Source organism: Anabrus simplex, chromosome 4, assembly GCF_040414725.1.
Source record: "Anabrus simplex isolate iqAnaSimp1 chromosome 4, ASM4041472v1, whole genome shotgun sequence".
Classification (NCBI taxonomy): domain Eukaryota; kingdom Metazoa; phylum Arthropoda; class Insecta; order Orthoptera; family Tettigoniidae; genus Anabrus; species Anabrus simplex.
The window spans coordinates 33,634,399-33,651,609 of NC_090268.1; the positions used below are offsets into that span (position 1 = coordinate 33,634,399).

The 17,211-nt window shown below is 39.6% G+C and overlaps 1 long non-coding RNA gene across 1 annotated transcript in view; it reads left to right on the forward strand.

The window, feature by feature from the left end:
• The first annotated feature begins 4,492 nt into the window (after window positions 1-4,492).
• LOC137500525 (uncharacterized) overlaps window positions 4,493-17,211 on the forward strand; it is a 59,024-nt gene continuing 46,305 nt past the window's right edge. The window contains exon 1 of the long non-coding RNA XR_011018062.1: window positions 4,493-4,664. This is a non-coding gene — a long non-coding RNA (uncharacterized lncRNA). The remainder of the gene's footprint in view (window positions 4,665-17,211) is intronic.

The window sequence follows — 17,211 nt, forward strand, 5'->3', positions numbered from 1 at the left end:
TTTTTATAGGCTCGGGATGGGGGATGCGGTTAATTGCCCAGGCAACGTCAGGTAGTACTGTGCCGTCATATCGCTCCTCGAAATAAATGGTAACAGTTAAATGCGCTTGTGAAAAATTGGTAAAAATGTGGCAAAAATAAAATGCGCTTAAGAATCAAAAGCTAAATAAGAAAACAGCACAGATAAAAATCATAATAATTTTCTGTATCAGTACAAGTCATACCGTGATGTATCGCTGCACACCACAGTATCAAAAATCATCAGTAACAACTGCTGAACATTACAAGAATATTAGAACAGAGACATAAATAAACAGTGATCACTGATAAGCGATTCATAGCGTAATGGATTACGCGTTACATGTACCAGAGCAACATAGAAGAAGGAAAATGAAGGAAGGCAACAAAGTAATGGCTGTTTCCGCCATTGTGCTTCCTCCCTGCGAATGGACTAGTAGCCACTGCCTGAAAGTAAACCCATTAAAATCGCAAGCCATCATAATAGGATCTAGAAAAGCGCATGCCAAGTTAGAAAGCATCAACGTACCGGTTGTCAAGATCAATGAAACACCTATAGCACTGAAAGACTCGGTTAAGAACCTTGGAATAATTTTTGATAAGTATTTAAGTTGGTCAGAGCACGTAACAAAAATTTGTCAACGTGTATTCGGTTCATTACACTCACTACATAAACTGAGAGATTTTCTACCTGTCAAAACCAGGAAACTGCTCATTCAAGGACTAATACTACCAATATTTGATTATGGTGATGTAGTCTATAATAACATAAGTTGTTCACTTGGTTCTAAACTTCAACGGGCGCATAATGCCTGCATTCGATTCATTCTAAATGTTCCGCTCCATTCCCACATCAGCCCATTCCTCCATCAGCTGTCCTGGTTAAGATTATGTGATAGACGTAAATACCATGCTGTTTCTCTTCTTCACAAAATACTATGAACAGGTAAACCACATTATTTGAGAATAGATTTCAACTACCTCTCTCCCTCAGGCAGAACACCCTCAAGGTCATCAGTACAAACCCTGCTGTCCATCCCCACTCATCACAGTAGTACGTATAACAAGTCATTTGTACCGGGGACCATACGTTCCTGGAATTCTCTCCCGGCTGAAATTAGAGACATAAGCAACCTCAAGCTATTCAGAAGAATGTGCTGGAAATTTTACCTACACTCAGATTGATTTACTCTTAGAAGTACCCTTAAATTTTAGATTATTAAGTTAAATGAATAAAACGTCAATGTAAGGTTAGAAACATTATAGTTTATATTTTTCGAGATATAGCTTTAATAATAGTAAATATTGTAAATTAATTTTAAAATGTTAAAATGATTTTTATGATGCTTTACATTTCATACAAATTACATTTCACATTAACTTTAAATTATAATTAACTTATTTTTTAAGTAGTTATAATGTTCAGTATATTATGTTTATGCAGGTGCATAATTATATGGTTTGGCATAATAGCAGGCTTCATAGCCTGAGCCCCGCCATGTACAGAAAGGCATTAATAAATAAATAAATAAATAAATGTATTTATTAAACAGAGAATTTAAATATAATTTACTCACGGGCAAAAACATGCCTCATCAATTTTTTCTTTCATAAAACGATATAAAGTACATTATAATATTCTTTAATCACAAGGAACTATTAGTGTCTAAGAGGGGGTGTGTTCACTCCTTGTAGGTCCATAAGAGCAATACTCTTTTCTTAACATGGAATGAGCTATAGTGAGCTTGATGGTGGTGATTATTGTTTTAAGAGGAAGTGCAACTAGGCAACCATCCTCTATATAACACTAATCAGAGGGGAAATATGGAAGGGGCCCGACACTTCGAAAAATGAAGGTATCGGCTAAAGAAAGACAAGGGAGTGAAAATGAAAGACTCCCTAGCCCTCGCAAACCTAATAGCGTCAGGGTCGGAAAAGAACAAGAATTGACCAAGGGGGGTCGGATAGGTTAGATGAAAGTGAGGAGCTTGGCACAAGTAAGTGGAAGCAATGTCAGGACTCAGCTGAGGCCCCCGTGGTCGCCAACCCACGTTTCAAAGTTCAGAGTCCCTGGGGCCCCTTTTAGCCGCCTCTTACGACAGGCAGGGGATACCGTGGATGTTATTCTACCGCCCCCATCCACAGCGGGTTATAGTGAGCCTGCATTCGGGAGATAGTGGGTTCGAACCCCACTGTCGGCAGCCCAGAAGATGGTTTTCCCTGGTTTCCCATGTTCACACCAGGCAAATGCTGTACCTTAATTAAGGCCACGGTCGCTTCCTTCCCACTTCTAGCCTTTTCCTATCCCATCGTCGCCATAAGACCTATCTGTGTAAGTAGGACGCAAAGCAACTTCTAAAAAAAAGTGACTAATGCTTTAGATATTCAAGTGTATCACGCGAATATCACTGCACCTACTCAACAATTCGGGTGGATTTTGGAAATTTGACATTTATCTCACCGAGCTCGATAGCTGCAGTCGCTTAAGTGCGGCCAGTATCCAGTATTCGGGAGATAGTAGGTTCGAACCCCACTATCGGCAGCCCTGAAGATGGTTTTCCGTGGTTTCCCATTTTCACACCAGCTGGGGCTGTACCTTAATTAAGGCCACGGCCGCTTCCTTCTCACTCCCAGCCATTTCCTGTCCCACCGTCGCCATAAGACCTATCTGTGTCGGTGCGACGTAAAGCAGCTAGCAAAAAAAAGAAATTTATCTCTTTGCATGTTTTACATAACGGGAGAGCTGTAGTTAATGGTGGCGTAGGGTAGGCTAATAATGTTATTTGTTGACGTCTATTTACCTTATTTGCTGGCCATAGTTTCTTATGAGAATTTTTTATAATGTATGCCTATTTCAACCTGACGTTGTTAAAATAGTTCTCTCTTCGTTCTTTTCCCACTGAAATTACAATTAGACTTGCAATAGAATTACGCTATAACGCTACTTTTGTGTATAAGTATTCATGTTTTGAGCTAGTGAGTTGCATTTCATGACGTTCGACTTGTGATGCTTTTTTTAGGAGACTCAGAATGAAGATGCATAATCTTCCCTTCAACCTCCCATGTCAACCACCGATGTCCGCCATGTTTCTTCTGGGTTACGGTCTGATCTAATTGTAGCTGGTCTTGCTAAGATGCTTGCCGTAATCGATATCTCAATACAAAAAGGTCTTCATACTAATAGGTTACATAAAACAAACCCTCTTCTTTGCATCAGTTTAGAACTAAAATGATAAGTGTTGTTTGGACACTCAATACACGACGTCATTGCACGACGTTTATTGAGCAAGCTATGTACCGGTAGTAATTAAGCAACTTAATAAGGATTATTGTCACCCCTTGCATGGATAACAACTTCTCATGCTTCTGGAAGGCGCCGCATGTTTCAAAATGGCATCTTTAAGAGCTTGTAGTGTTTGAGGTGGTGGATTTCTCACTCGGATACGTTGCTCCAGTTGGTCCTAGACTAGTTCGATCGGATTCAAGTCGGGACCTCTGGATGGCCACTCCATTCGTTGCACACTTGCAGGAACTCCGAAAGATGTCAGCATCATATGCTCTAGTATTATCATGCATTAACATGGATGTGTGACACTAAGAACTCATCAACGTGCCATCGATAAGTTAAGGAGCCAATGAGAATGATTGGAGATCGGTTTTCGTGTCAAGAGTGCTGCGCACATCGTAACAGGTCCATCTTCATAAGAAACAGAGTTGCCTGATGAAATCGCTTCCCACATCTTCTCCAGATGACCATTTGAACTATATAACACGAAATAGGATTCATCCGAAGAGAGCACGGGACGTCAGTGTCTTAGCTGCTAGTGCAGATGATTTTTTAGCAGGTAGCTGAGTGAGTTTTTGGGATCATAAATTGGTCTCTCAAAGCCTGTTTCTGACTGTCTGGTCACTAACTCGTGCTCCAGAAGACTGCTGTAGGTCCACCTGTAGTGCTTGTGCTGTAACTTGGTAACACTACACTCCACACAAACCAACCTCGCACACACTTTGAATCGAGGCACTCGTACCTTTCTACTGACACTGGCACTTTCCAAACATCTGGCTGAGAGTGGAGCCCTCTGTTATGAAAACAGGACATGTTATTGCAGTAAGAGCCCCTTAACTATTCCACTATGCATTCGTACAGTGTAGTAAGGAACTTTAAAGAAGTGATCAAATTTCTATGTTTAGCAATGTGTTATAATAGAGTATTTAAGTTTCAGTGTGTAGAGAATTCAAAACCTTTGAAGAGCAGTATGCAGGTCAATATCGCAAACAGCCTTATGTAAATATATATTTCGTCTGAGCCTATTATTTACTGGAAATAATTGTTAATTTTATATTAATTCTAACTTTTGACAATGAGGCTTTGACATTTACTTTCTTGTAGTTATTCGAATATTCAGTATTTAAGTTAAGACTTGTCTAACATGTACTTAGTTAAATTAATCGGATATGTTGTTGTTTAACAGGAATTCCCATTAACAAGATATGTAATGCTAGAGGACTGGCGTGTTTAGCTGACCATTCAGAAATACTGCAGAAGCTGAGTGATAAAGAAGGTCGCAGAATTCCATGTTCCTGTTTCTACCCCTGCAATATTGTCACTTACCTGCTCGCTGGTCTAAAAGAACTCACCTCATCAAAGTATGTTGAAATTATGACAGATACTAAAATAATCTTAAGATCAAGCTGATAATCATCAAGTGATTTTTGTACGAGATCATTTTGGATATAATACCATGTTTTAATAAATACGGAAAGGGAAATCTTTATAGCACATAACGATGGTTTAGATGTGGTCACTTATAAATTGCACACCTCCACCAGTGACTGGAAAGTGATTCGATACTACAATGAGCACCAAAGAAGAATGAAGGCAAACTCAAGTGAGGCGCCTAGCGAGCTGGCGGGAACAGGCTGTATCTCCTTAGAACCTTACCGGTTCTCCTCACTGGGGACTGCCACTGTTCTCTTCAACAAGAAGGAAATAGAAAACCATCTCGTTATCTTCGAACATACATATAGATAGAGGGGGCGCTGCCAGCAGAACGTGGCTCCAAGATACAAATCAGCTGATGTTGGGCACCTATCGTAAATTGCGCGGGCCATCGGCGTAGATTTCAAGGATTCATTGTCGACAAACCACGCTTTTTCTATGCAATTTTAACGTGTTACAAACATAAAAAAACGTGTTTTCGTTGATGTGATAAGTGAAGTACACCAGTCTGAAAGAATATAGCAAAAATGGTCATATCTTGCTCTGCTTACAATTGAAGTCAGAGATTTGAAAAGGGAAGTAAGATATCTTTTCACAGGTAAGGTTTATAATCTGTAACTGAAAAGACAGTCTTGATTTCATACAGTATCTAGGCTGCCAAGGAAAACGAGTATAAGTCAGAAAATGACTTGTACTCTTCTTCCATAGATGTTTACTTGTTTACTTGTACCGTTGGGACCAAATGAAATATTAGGCCTGACTTATAACTACATCCTGGACTTAGACTATCTTACTTTGAACTTTTTTGACATACTCGTTTTTCCTGGTAGCATAAATTTATTTCTGGACCTTACAGCAAAGCCGTAAGTCGCGCACCATCACTACGCGGCTGAGCCGGATGTTCGGAGATAGAAAGTTCGAATCCCGGTGCTGACTGGCCATCCTTAGAGTAGTGGCTTTCCCCGGGTTTTCCAATACTCCTTCCAGGAAAATGCCGGGGTGGTACTATCTTTAAAGCACCCCCCTCCCCTACCTGAATTCTAGACCTTAAAAACTAGTTAAACACGCTAGGTTATCAGACAAATTCAACAAACACATGAGCATAAGGGGATGATCGCCAATATGTCCCAAGCCACTCAAATGAAGTAACATCATCATTTTTTTAACTTAAAATATAAATGTTTGGGGAGGGGGAATAACAATAGGTTATGTGTGGAATACATTGCTGGATGTCACCCTCTCTAAGCATAACTGATTATGTTATTCACTTATTTCAGTGTCCCTTCAGACCCCAAATTGCTGAAGAAATGGGTCATAAATGTGAAGAGAGAGGTTTTTCAGCCATCAACATTTAGTCAACTTTTTTCAAAGCATTTTGAACCTAGCTGCTTCGACAAAGAGAGGTTTGGCCATCCATTTCCTCTGAAAGGATCAGTTCCGACTGTTTTTGAATTCCCAGAACACCTGAGCAAATATTCCAGGCTTCGTAAGCCACCTAAAAATCGAAACACCTCTTGCACTTCATCTTCACTTCCGGTAATTGTTAGTAATGATAATTCAACTGAGCAGCATGCTCCATCCACCGAAAACACTTACGACTATGCAAGAAAGATGTTCAATGTATGCTTGCCTTATCCACGCACACTTAGGAAATGGTACCAACATGATGATAGCTTCCTGGCTTCACAAAAGAAGCTCTAACAGCTCTAAAGCTTAAAGTGGAAGAAGGTAATGTCACAGATAAACCAGTCCTTCGTAGCCTAATCGTTGATGAAATGTCCATCAGGAATAAGATAGAATGGGATGGAAAGGCCACATGTGGACATGGGGACTGATGTTGATGATGAAATGAAATGTCGTATGGCTTTCAGTGCCGCGATATCCCAGGACGGGTTCGGCTCGCCAGGTGCAGGTTTTCTATTTGACGCCTGTAGGCGACCTGCGCGTCGTGATGAGGATTAAATGATGATGAAGACAACACATACACCCAGCCCCCGCGCCATTGGAATTAACCAATTAAGGTTAAAATCCCCGTTCCGGCCGGGAATCGAACCTCGGGAGCCTCTGAACCGAAGGCCAGTACACTGACCGTTCAGCCAACGATTCGGACGATGTTGATGATGATTCACTCCCAGAAGCAAGAAAGGCCCTTGTGTTTCTGGCGAATGCCATCAATGGCCATTGGAAGGTTCCCATAGCTTATTTTTTAATCTATAGCTTGTCAGGAGAAGATTATGCAAATTTACTAACACTGCTCTGACCATATTGCATAACACTGGTATTCATGTAGTCAGTTTAACGTTTGATGGGGCAGCCAGCAACTTGTCACTGGTAAAATTTGTGGGCCTGAATATTTGCCAAGCCAATGAGAAAACCTCATTTGAGCACAGAATGACAAAAGAGCCAGTGTTTATTTTTCTAGATGTGTGCCACATGCTGAAATTGGTGAGGAATTCTTTGACTTCTTTGGGCACAATTTACAGTGAAGGAAATGCCATAAAATGGACATAAGTAGAAAAACTAGTGGAAATACAACTAGAAGAGAGATTAACGCTTGCTACTGTACCCGATGCATTTACTGGACGTATTAAAAATGGGTATCGATATTGATGTATGCTAGAAGGCCATGACTAACTTAAACCTACCACTATGAAGGCGGTGTACAATGGTGTAGAATCGATAGAATTGTTTTTAAAAAAATAAGAAGGATCAAACAGATTATTTAAAAACTGACTTAAAAAATTGACGTGGGAAGGACAAGATATCCCGAACATCGCTCTCAAAAATAAGCAAGATTTGCAATATCTAACGTGAAATTTTAAGCTGAGAGGACGGAAATATTGAACGAAACGAAGAGATAAACGTTGAAATACCGTAAAGAGGGAATAAAATCCAGAAGTTTTGAAAAGTCCGTCCAAATACTTAGACGCAAAGTCGTTTGGAAACAAGAAGTTGATTGAGACGTGAGAGATCGAGGTTGAGCTATATTAAGTGGAAATAATAGCAAGGACAGCCTAAATAAAGAAGCAATCACTATAAAAAATATATATATACTACGCAGAACCATGATGAATTCATATTTTCCAGAATCGACGCATATTGTCTACTGTGTTCCTGAACAGATGATGGCTTGCTAAATCGGCGTAGACCAACCTGGAGGGAGATGTCATCCTGGCTGTTAAAACCACCCGACCCGTGTGGAGGAGGTCACTCTACCTGAGATTCCAGTGGTGGAGAGCCTGCCCAGTTCTCAATCCAAGGCCTGCGACCAGACCGAAGAGCAACTAAGGGCCGAGATATTGAATGGCGAGCTAAGTAATAGTATTAAGTAGTATAATTTCTTATGTAGAGTATTACCAGTATATGCAATAGATCTGAATAGCCTAAGCGTGAGATAATTAAGTGTGCAGTGAATATAAGAAAGTGCAGTGTGAAATATTTAAGACGATATCTCGTGACAGAATGGTAACGTGTTTACTACATTATCTTATCCAAAGATGAAGGAATACGATTTAAAATGTGACATAGTGTAACAGCTGTTTTCAAAGAAACCCGGTTAGTTAGAAAGATCCATGAGTGATGTAATACCAGTCAAACCCAGTTTACGTCTCAGAGGGATGCATGTTTGAATTGGTTAAGTTAAATTACCATACTCTTTGCTGTGTGAATATATTGAAAGAATAGATACTGAATTTGGGGTTATATGTTGAATTGTATGACAAAATGCGTTTTGAGGAACGAATTCTGCGCTATTGAAGAGATACGTATCGTTGTGTTTAATTAATATTGGAGGTTAAACGCGGTAATTATAGATGTTAAATGAATTATATATGGGTTGAATTGAAGGTTAATAATGAAATAATGGAAGTATATATGGTATTTCAAATGATATATTGCGCAGATTAACAGGGAGTAAAACGTATATGATATATATAATGTGCGATATAGGAGCACATGTAAAGCGACTACGGAATATAAGTATGCCCCAGGGAGGAACTATAGCAAGGTATGGACAGTAAAATTACGCATATTTTAATGAAGTGTGAAAGTGGTTTGACAATAATAACAACCGGTGATGGGTAAATGAATACATGATTGTATCATATTCTGAATGAATGGTAATTGCGTGGAAGATCAAACTTGTATGCAACTAGTGTGATAATGTAGTGTTGAAATATCTTTATGTAGGCATTTGCACATCTATATATGAAAAATGCTTAGTGACTATGTGTATATTGAACTGGAATACGTTACATAAGAAATTATCTAGCTAGAGTAGGGAAATTATTTGAGATTTACGTAGGATATCATCAATGTTTTGTTAATCTGAAATATTATTAGAGATAATATTTAGTTAGGAGCCGTAATTTAAGTGGCAATCGGACCGAGAAACTTAGTGCGTCATTCAATATTTCATTTTCTTCACTGTAGTCTGCACCAACGAACTCAGATAATTTTCAATGTAACTTAGGTCACTGATATTTGTATTCAGGACACTTTATTCAAATTCAGTTCATTTCCGCGATAACTTGAACAATGTAATGGTTGTATTTTTGATGAGGGTATATAATTAACACCGTGAGTGATGGAATAACTTATTGATATACCGAATTTTGATCGTGGTCTGAAGACTTTGATGTAATATATACTTAAGTGACCAGATGTAAATTTTAATAGGAAGATGAAACAAAGCAACAATTCATTTCAGGAATACGCGACCCTGAATGTTAAGATATGTAAACTTAGTTTAGGAGTAAGGCAGCGCTGACCTAGAATATTTGATTCAGTAATTAAAATATTTGTTTATTAGGTTGATAATTTGAAGATTATGAGCAATATTTGACATTAACCATTTCTTTCGCGAATCTTGATAGTTTAATAAATGTGTCTCTTGATTAATTTTTATAGAATGGAATGAGTTTTCATTTATAATGGTAGTCAGTAGTTGTACTTAGTGAGTAAGGTTCTCGTTATGCGGATGTGTTTTTCGAAAGGTTGACTGATGTTTATGTTCGCAAAATCCACTACTGAGCGTTGAATTACGTAATTCTGAACCGCGTATGATGCCGTTACTTTCTCTTTGAACACACGTTAAACCAAAACATAGAAAAATTAACCATTTTTCTGGAGGCATGAATACCCTGAGATATGTAACTGACTAGTTGGGAAAATACTGTTGTCACCCTGACCCGTAGGGTGCACTACTAAGATTCGTAAATGCCATGTTAATTGGGAATCGGAGAAGGTGAAAGTCAAATTAGCAGCCCAAACTTTGAGCAACGGTATGGCTCAGGCACTCAGGTATTTGAAAAATTCAGGGTATGATTTATTTAAAGACTGTGAAGCTACAGCTGAATTTGTAGACATTTTTAATAAATATTTGACATTTTCAACAGCAGGAGTATATTACCAAAGGGATTTAAATGTGCATTTACTCCCAAAACAGAGGTTTCTATAAAGGATTTCCTCAGCAAGATTTAAATGAACTATTTGTGAAAAACAATGAGATATTACCCGAACGGATTATTTCACCACAAATAATGATTAATTTGTAACACTATGTATATGGTTTTGGTTAAATATTTTACCAATAACTTCCCCCTGAGTGAATTAGGTGGGGGCCATATTTGGAGCCAATATTATGTGTTCAACGAAATCTCTCATCTTTTAAAAACACACTTGATTTACTCCACATTACTTATAACATGGAACCAATACAAGCTATGGACAAAGTGATTTCCGAACTGCATGTATTTTAGTTTTCAAATTTTTATCATGGTTAGGTCTTCGCATACGTGCGATAAACAAAAAGGGGGCCATAATTGGGGACTTACCGTTATCAGTTTAATGAGTTGATGAGATTATGTGTTATTGCAAATTATAGTTCCATTTTCAAACACTTTTAATGTTGCATTAATGTTACAATGAAACAAGCGCAGTGAATATGGCAGGTATTTGCTTGGTTACAAGAAGAATTACATATGTAGAAGGATGGATAATTCGGCATCATACAGTGACAATAAAGCCATTCAGAACATAAAGACATGTTATACGTTCAGCAGTTCACTGAGAAATTCACACACGTAGAGAAAGATACCACTGCCTTTTCATGACATACCTTCAGAGCCAGTGTCTGATATAATTTTTTGAATTACCGAGCTCGATAGCTGCAGTCGCTTAAGTGCGGCCAGTATCCAGTATTCAGGAGATAGTGGGTTCGAACCCCACTGTCGGCAGCCCTGAAGATGGTTTTCCGTGGTTTCCCATTTTCATACCAGGCAAATGCTGGGGCTGTTCCCTAATTAAGGCCACGGCCGCTTCCTTCCCAGTCCTAGCTCTTTCCTCTCCCATCGTCGCCGTAAGACCTATCTGTGTCGGTGCGACGTAAAGTCAATAGCAAAAAAAAAGAAGAAAAAATGAATTTTACTTCTTGGTCTGGTTTGTTAGGTTTTAAGCTTTTTTTTCTATTTATGGCTACCTTCTAAGAACTGCTGTACAACAAGCTGCACATACGTCCGTTAGTTGCGGCGTAGAATTTCACTACGGCATCCTCTACCTGTCGTAAGGGGCCACTAAACGGCATAATCCCAGATTCTAAACTTGAGACCACCGGAGCCCTGACTGAGTGTAGGATTCCTTCCACATACGGTATCCTACCAGCTTCACCACATTAATATTTCTATCGGTCCTCTCTTGGTCAACCCTCGCCTGACTTCATTCTACTGAATTCATAGCCTATATTCATTCATTCATTCATTCATTCATTCATTCATTCATTCATTCATTCATTCATTCATTTATTTTAACTTTGCATGCCTTCTCAACGACCGTACTCCATCACTCAACAACTTCTCCAGATCCTATCTATGTCAGATTCAGAGGGGAAAAAAAGTTTTGCCTTCTAAGTGTCATGGCTGCCAGTGGTTCAAGTAGATTCAAAGATGACCATCAGATTAGCAGTCTATATTTTCAATGTCGTTGACGTCGTCGTAATTCATCTTGCATTGTTCCGATAGACTCTCTGTTTCAAATTTTCCAATAAATGAAAGTTACATAGGTTATGCTGAGATCTGAAGAATGAGCTGGTCATAATTCCTTACTAATTATCCGGTCACCGAACACACTTCTAACTGCAGCCATAGAATTAAATGCAGTGTGGTACGTAGCACTGTGTTGATGAAAGTAGGCGTAGTCCCTCTCTCTTCCTCAGTCAACATGTTAAAGAAATGGTGCAAAATAGTGTCCAGGTGTCGTTCGGAAGCCCAAGTTTCATAAAAAAAAACTATGGGTACAATTAATCTTCGTTCACTAACTGCACACCATACACCCACTTTCGTGTCATGAGGATGTACCTCGTGTATCGCACGGGGATTTTCAGTACCCCGGTGCCGAGTGTGAGAATTAGTGTATCCACTGAGGTGAAACCACGTTTCTTCAGACATGATAAAAAGCGAAGGATCTAAATTTCTGTCATGCATGGATTGTAGCACCCACAGGCAGAAGTTAACACGAGCAATAGGATCTGCAACATTTAACTTATGCACTACGGAAACCTTACGGCGAAAATATTCAGAAATTAAAGCTGTCTCAGCACTGAGGTGGAAAATATACCACACGCCTATGCTAAACGGCTAGACGGTTTACGAGGTTTAACCTGAAGTCTGCCTCGCACATCTTCAAGTTTTCCTTCGGCTGATACCCCCTTTAATAATAAAATTACTTTTTGGTTGAGATGGACCCAGTTGCGCACCACTTTTCGAACAAAGCACGGAAATATGATTTTGATGATACAGAACTTTCCGAAAATCGTTTGCAATAGTGCCGCACACACCTATCATACTGGTACGATTTCTTTAAAACATACATTTCTACAGTAAACACTTGTTCCTCAATGATAACTGTTAGAGAGTTTGATTTCTGGTTGTCAGCATACTCGCAAGGGCACACCCGAATTGCTTAACTTATTATTATTATTATTATTATTATTATTATTATTATTATTATTATTATTATTATTATTATTATTATTATTTACGAATGGACCCTGTTGGATGACGCAGCACTTTTATGATTCGCCTTTCAGGTCTTCCATATGGCTTTCATTTTTCTCCGTGGGCTTTCTTCCTTTCTTCAGTACGCTTGGTTTCTGGTCTCCTTGGAACTTCATTCTCTGTCTGTATTACCCATCTGTTTACTTCTTTACGGAACAGAACAGGGGGGTGTATTCCGGCTTCCCGCGCATTTGGTGGCAAATGAGTCAAGACTAACGTGACGTCACTGGGAAGATACAGTGAGCTTTGAACTCGCCACTCGCTTTGAAGTCTTGGTTGTGTTGAATTTGTGGGTGATAAATAGTAAAGTCTATGTTATAAAATCTACCTTGCCGGTGTAAACAGTTCGTTTCTCATTTACCAGGCGTATTTGAGTGAAATGAGTAAAAAGAGAACTAACTGTGCCGTTGCTCTGTGTAATAATATTGGTTACAAAACTGAGGTCATAGTTTACCATCGATTCCCAAAGAATGAGGGACTCCAAAATACATGGGTAGCTCGGTGCAAGCGAATGGACAAGATAAATATTAATAATGCAAGAGTATGTTCAGAACATTTTCTTTCGGATGATTATGAACGAGACTTGAAAAAATGAATTACTGGGTCTCCCAATACGGAAGATATTGAAATCGGACGCTGTTCCATCCTAGAAATTACCGAATTGGCATGGAAATAAAACTGAGGTCCGCCTCTGTGGTGTAGTGGTTAGCGTGATTAACTACCAGCCCCGGAGGTCCGGGTTCGATTCCTGGCTCTGCCACGAAATTTGAAAAGTGGTACGAGGAATGGGACGGGGTCCATTCAGCCTCGGTAGGTCAACTGAATAGAGGTGTGTACCATTCTCACCTCAGCCATCCTCGAAGTGGTTTTCCGTGGTTTCCAAATTCTCCTCCAGGCAAGTGCCGGGATGGTACTTAACATAAGGCCACGACCACTTCCTTCCCTGTCCCTTCCAATCTTCTCATCCCTCCACAAGGCCCCTGTTCAGCATAGCAGGTGAGGCCGGCTGGGCGGGGTTCTGGTCATTCTCCCCAGTTGTATCCCCCGACCCAGAGTCTGAAGCTCCAGGACACTGCCCTTGAGGTGATAGAGGTGGGATCCCTCGCTGAATCCGAGGGTAAAACCCAAACCTGGAGGGTAAAGGGATTAAAAAGAAGAAAGAATAAAACTGAGGCTAGTGCAGTAAGTCATATTCACTTTCCTTAATCTCGGCTTTTATTTTGATGTTTTTAAATTTAAAATTACATTCAGACTTGAAATGCTTGTTATTAATAATAACATATACCGGGCGAGTTGGCCGTGCGGTTGAGGGCCGCGCAGCTGTGAGCTTGCATCCGGGAGATATTGGGTTCGAATCCCACTGTCGGCAGCCGTGAAGATGGTTTTCCGTGGTTTCCCATTTTCACACCAGGAAAATGCTGGGGCTGTACCTTAATTATGGCCACGGCTACTTCCTTCCCACTCCTAGCCCTTTCCTATTCCATCGTCGCCATAAGACCTATCTGTGTCGGTGCGACGTAAAGCCAATTGTAAAACAAAATGTGCCATACTCAGAAACCACAATACCTTTCTTTTCTGTTTAGGTTATAACGGAGGGAGAACACTGCGGTGACATGAGATCAGTTAGGAAAAGGGCCGTAACAGTATTAGACTCCTTATCTCCGAAGAAACTGAAACTAGACCAGGCAACCAACACAAAACCCGCTCCTGATCCAGATATATTAATGGAAGACCAGAAATTAAATATATTCTACACAAACATCATTAATAAATGATGTATTCGTTGTTTTGAACTCAAGGTTCCCTAACGACGGAAAAAACTCTTAGAAGTGGTTATGGCCTCAAACATCGAAGTCAAGAAAACACTTTAAAAGATTTTTGAAATTTGCTCGAGTATGCGGTTTGGGAAAAGAAGCAGTCTCCTTCCGTTCCAGAAAGGGTTTTTAATATCCATAATCTCCCTTATTGGACTCTATGTGAAAGGCATTAGGGCAAAGTACATTTTGACTTCCAGACTGATTCAGACTGTCTGGAAAATTAATTTCTAGACTTCGGGGTCTCGGTATATTTTATAACAATCCCACTCCTTTCGAAGTGAAAAACAGAATGCGACTCTTAATACTAACTGGGAACGCGAACGACATGCCTCTATCTCGTGGAGCCTCTGTTGCTCAGGACAGAAGTCAACTTTCTACATTTTCTGACCCTCTGACACCTGACGAAGGAACTGAAGAAGAATTCCAGAATTTCCTTTCCAGCGAACTTTGCATCGAAGTGACTGACAACCCGTCCGATGTTTTGAGTTTTGATAGAAGTGAAGAAAACTTGCTACTTGATACTGACCTAAGCAGTTTAACGATTCCCAATGAAGATGTAACCGACGATGCTTTAAAATACTTGGCAGGTTACGTCTCCTACAAGTGTAAAACATTGACAGTTCGTTGGGAACAAAAACGGATATATATCGTCTTGATCCGATACTATCCTCTGAACAAGACCGGATCTCTATCATTTCTTCTTCCCCTGAGTGGTTGGCTACGACAGTGGAGTTTGAAGTTTTTTTTTGCTTCCTTCCACGGGCACTGTATTTCAATGTGCTACAAAGTAATGGAAACAACTATACACTCGAAATTTCCCGAAGTCGATAGGAAAATCATTGCCTTATATGGAAGGACAAGGACTTTCATTCGTATCAGACATTTGAACAAAAAGGCCAAATGGGAAGCAATGAAGGCGAATGCAGTAAAGAAGAACCCACTCTGGGTTGTATCTCCTTAACAGCCATAGACTACATTTCCTGCCTTAACATAAAAAATAAGCTTTAGCCGGTGACAGTGTCGCTAACTTCAACTTTTGAAGGATATTTAAAACCTACCGTGGCAAAAACAGCCCACTGAGCGCCGTAGCAGATAGTGGAAGGATAGCCTTGCGAAATCCACTTCTGTCTTGTCCGATAAAGAAGAAAAATGTTAAAACAATTTTAAGAACTACCTATTCATTGTAATATGATTATTAACAAAAAACGTGCTTAACTTAGGTTTACGAGGCTGGCACATACATTATGCACTATAATTTGCCCTACGATAAATATTTTCTATTTTTCTCTCATTCGTTAAACAAATTCATGATTTAAGTATATGTTCCAAGTCAAGAAAGAAAAACATTCCAGTTTGAAAGCGCAAAAGAAACGATAAATATTACTTTGCATTCAGCATTTAATGCAAGAGAATGTTACAGAGCGCAGATGTGTTCTTCCCGATGACGTCACAAGCCGCTGACCAATGGCAGCACACATGCCCGGAATGGCCTACCTGTGGGAACAGAGTTCTGTCCAGTATTTCTGATGTATCTATCTGGGCTTTCTCCAGGTCCTCTTTTTGACTTTTTGGATCCATGATAGACTCTTCACTTTTCTGCTGTATGTCATGATCTTGTGTGTAAGCCTTGTTGTTGGAAGTATTTGAACGTGTCCACAAAATTTCAATCTTCGTTTTCTATATCTGCTGCCAGGTTTGATAGTTTCTCCGTTGCTTTACGGAATTTCAGTCTGTATCCGTCTTCAGTTTTTTCTGAACGAAGAATTTTCCTCATGATATATATTTTAAAGTAAAGAACATTCAGTTCGTGATCATATAAACTATGTTTTAAACGTGCGCCCTTCCCCCTGCTTTTGTCTCCTCTCACGATCATGGTGTTTTCTGGCAGAATCGCAATATCAGGTTCCGATCGGGTTCATGCGAGCGGTGCTGTGTCTTTGTGGAGCTAAAGCTGCTAGCGGGTAAAGCCCCCATTCACAATTAAAACGTAACGTAACGTAACGTAACGTAACGTCAACTTAAAGTTAACGATAACCTAGAAATTTACGGCCATGTTATCTGATGGAACCATTCACAATGCGCCGACGCAAACTTAACTGTGAGTCCATAAAATTAAGGGATTGCAAACTCCAAGCTCTTGTCGTTAAGTTTAAGAACCTCCCAATCAGAGCAGCCGTAAACATTGTATTTTGTGCGCGAAATAATGACTTTTTTCAACTAAAACTTGTAACTCTCTTTCAAAACAATTTCTTTTTTGTACGTATCATAAAAAGGAAAAGGAATTACGAAGACATTGTACGAAAGAGAATACGTGGAAATAAATTGCTGTAGTAATGAAATCTGACGGCAAATGGCGGGAGACAAGCTCGCAATACTTGCATCTGGGCGACCGTCATAGAAAAAACAATGTCCCAGTATAGACATTCTCTGCGAAACGTAAAGAATTTCACCTTATTTTCTTGACACGGCATAAGCCCAAAAGCCTATATCATGTCTATAGTATGGGCCGTGAAAGCATCAATGGCAATGTCCCTGTCTGTTTCTTAACATTATGACAGACTATTATCTGCACACTTTATCTTGGTGCATTTACACCCTAGTGCTGA